This window comes from Cryptotermes secundus, unplaced genomic scaffold (genome assembly GCF_002891405.2).
Source record: "Cryptotermes secundus unplaced genomic scaffold, Csec_1.0 scaffold901, whole genome shotgun sequence".
Lineage (NCBI taxonomy): Eukaryota > Metazoa > Arthropoda > Insecta > Blattodea > Kalotermitidae > Cryptotermes > Cryptotermes secundus.
Genome location: NW_019729906.1, coordinates 404,330 through 406,976, shown reverse-complemented (window position 1 = coordinate 406,976; position 2,647 = coordinate 404,330). Strand labels below are relative to the sequence as shown.

At 36.7% G+C, this 2,647-nt stretch overlaps 1 protein-coding gene across 3 annotated transcripts in view; it reads left to right on the top strand.

Annotated features, from left to right (window-relative positions):
- The window catches only part of LOC111865803, a 32,269-nt gene that overhangs the window by 3,616 nt on the left and 26,006 nt on the right, over nucleotides 1-2,647 (top strand). Inside the window, exon 2 of one of the 3 annotated variants that reach the window (XM_033751971.1) lies at nucleotides 811-815. The exons of the other annotated variants lie outside the window; for them this stretch is intronic. The gene's annotated coding sequence lies outside the window, so the exon portion shown is untranslated. The remainder of the gene's footprint in view (nucleotides 1-810; nucleotides 816-2,647) is intronic. 3 annotated transcript variants of the gene reach the window in all.

The window sequence follows — 2,647 nt, the reverse complement described above, 5'->3', positions numbered from 1 at the left end:
ACCTCTGAGCAAAATTAGGCCAAGTTTCCCGCCCAACTAGTTTCCAATTCCTCTGGTAGATGGGGGAAGTATCAGGTACCACTGCCAGAGGAGGGGGGACCTCTCTGGCAGAAAGGGACTAAAGTATTAGATACCACTACCAAGTAGAGGGTAGAAACCTTGCTGGCAGAAAGGGACTAGGAACCCCTGCCAGAGGAGGGACGACCTCGCTGACATAAAGGGACTAACTATTAGATACCACTGCCAGTAAGAGGTTGGAACCTCGATGGCAGAAAGGGGCTGATCGTAAGCACTGGTACCGGTAGGGTAAGGAGATAGTAGAAATTAAAGGGGGACGCACAATGGACCAGTAACCGGTCTAAGTGCATGGGGAAACCCACCTCCTCAATACAGATGGAACTATAGACTTACATCAGTGCTATCAGTATTCTCAAAGATCTTGGAAAAAAGAGTATACAATAGACTGGTGTCCTTTACAGCTAAATTTAAAATATTAACTGAAAAACAATATGGATTTCAAAAAGATAAATCAACAATACCAGCATGTCAATCGTTTATCGGGAAGATACAAGAAGCTTTGGATAAGAAATTACTACCAGTGGGTATTTTCTTTGATTTAACAAAGGCTTATGATGTTATTAACCATGATATTTTGCTATAAAAATTAGAGCATTATGGGATAAGAGGGCAAATTAATGCCTGGCTAAAACCATATCTAACACTGAGGGCACAATATGTGGAATTAATTTCTAAGGGCAACAAGGACTGTATGACTCGTTCATTCATTCATTCATCAGTAATCTGTCGGACGACAGGTCCACAATCTTTTCCAAAACAGTTCCTCCACTTAATGTGATCTAGAGCTTTCTCCTTCAAATGAGAATATCCTCTTCTGTCCCCAAGGTCATCCAGCATCTTCTTACGTCTTCTTCCTTGTCTTCTGGTCACTTCTATCCACCCCTCTATCTTCGCATGCATGGTTCTCTGTTTTTGGAAAGAGACTATCCAGGAAAAGCGATAATGTGGTAGTTTTTCCATTTGCTTTCCACATCGCAGTACAACAGCCATTCAAACCACTCTGGTCATGGCTGTCGCTATACAAAATTGAACCATCTCGAGTATAATTTATTCTGTGCTTCAAGTCGCACTTGATGGCGCTGCTTCCGGCATCAGTTTTTGGTTTTGCATCTCTCTTCGTCTGATGCCTAACCTTTGACCTGTCCAGCATGGGAAGCCCTGCCAGTAGCTACGCTACCGCTAGTATAGCTCTCAGGGTCCTCACCACAACTCATTTTAATTAAAAAATAAGGGATGTAAATGTAAGGATTCCACAAGGGTCAACTTTGGGCCCGTTTTTGTTTTTGATTTACATAAATGACCTACCCCTCCGTGTAACTAACAGGGAAGTGGTGCTATTTGCAGATGATACCAGTATACTGGTAAGAGAAAAGAACAAAAATATTCTTCAAGACAAAATAGATAAGGTAATGAAGCAACTCAAATCTTGGTTTTCAGTTAATAATATGGTAATAAATAATGAGCAGATTACAGCAATGTATTTCCATATTAATAAACTATAAGATAGCATTGAGCCAGTAATTACCTTTAAAAATATAATAATTAATTATACAGCACAGTTTAGGTTTCTTGGCATTAATTTAACCCACAAATTAAAATGGAACATTCATATTCAGTCGGTCTGTACAAAGCTCAGTAAGGTGTGTTACATTATTAAATCTTTGAAAGGCGAAGTAAGCCCATTTGTCCTTAGGAATGAGTACTTTGCTAAATTCCAATCTCAAATAAGTTATGGTTTGATATTTTTTTGGGGGGACAAAGTGAAAGTAAAAAAATTCTGATTTTGCAAAAAAAGGTTCTTCGAATAATGAAAGGGGTAACAAATAGAACATCATGTAGACCTATATTTAGAGAATTAAAAATTTTAACGGTAACATCTTTGTATATTTTAGAGGTGTTACGTTATTTCAAGAAATATAACATTCAAACTACAAAAACTCTGACCTACATGACACGAGAGTGAAAGAAGACCTTCAGTGCAAAGTTATAATACCTTAACATATGAGAAGGGAGTTATAAATATGGCTATTAAGCTTTATAATAGACTGCCTTTGGAACTAAGAATGGTAAAAGCAGGCAGAGAATTCCTACATAGACTCAAAAGATATTTACTGGAACACCCATTGTATAATTTGCACGAATCCCTCTCAGAAGGACAGTTAAACGAATAACATTCTCCTTGATAAATGAATTTAAGTGTAAATAAAATGACTAGTAATTAGGTGAAGTTTTTAATATGATTCAGCTTATAAAGGGAATCGAAGTCTTAAAAGAGATTGCACTCCTTAAGAATATGACCGTGGTAATTAAGATATACATAGTAAGATGACCTTGTTTTTTATAATGGAAGGTAGTCATAAATTTGATTGTACCCAATATATTTTAATTATACTGAGAGTGTGATTTTAATTGTAATTGAATGTTATGTTATGTGATATATGATGACATTCAATTGACTGGGCAGGAGGCCAATTAGACTGGAAAAGTTGTATATGTATGTGACTTGTTCAAGAGTTACAATTTGTAACTCTGATGAATGTTAAATAAAATTATCATCATCATCATCATC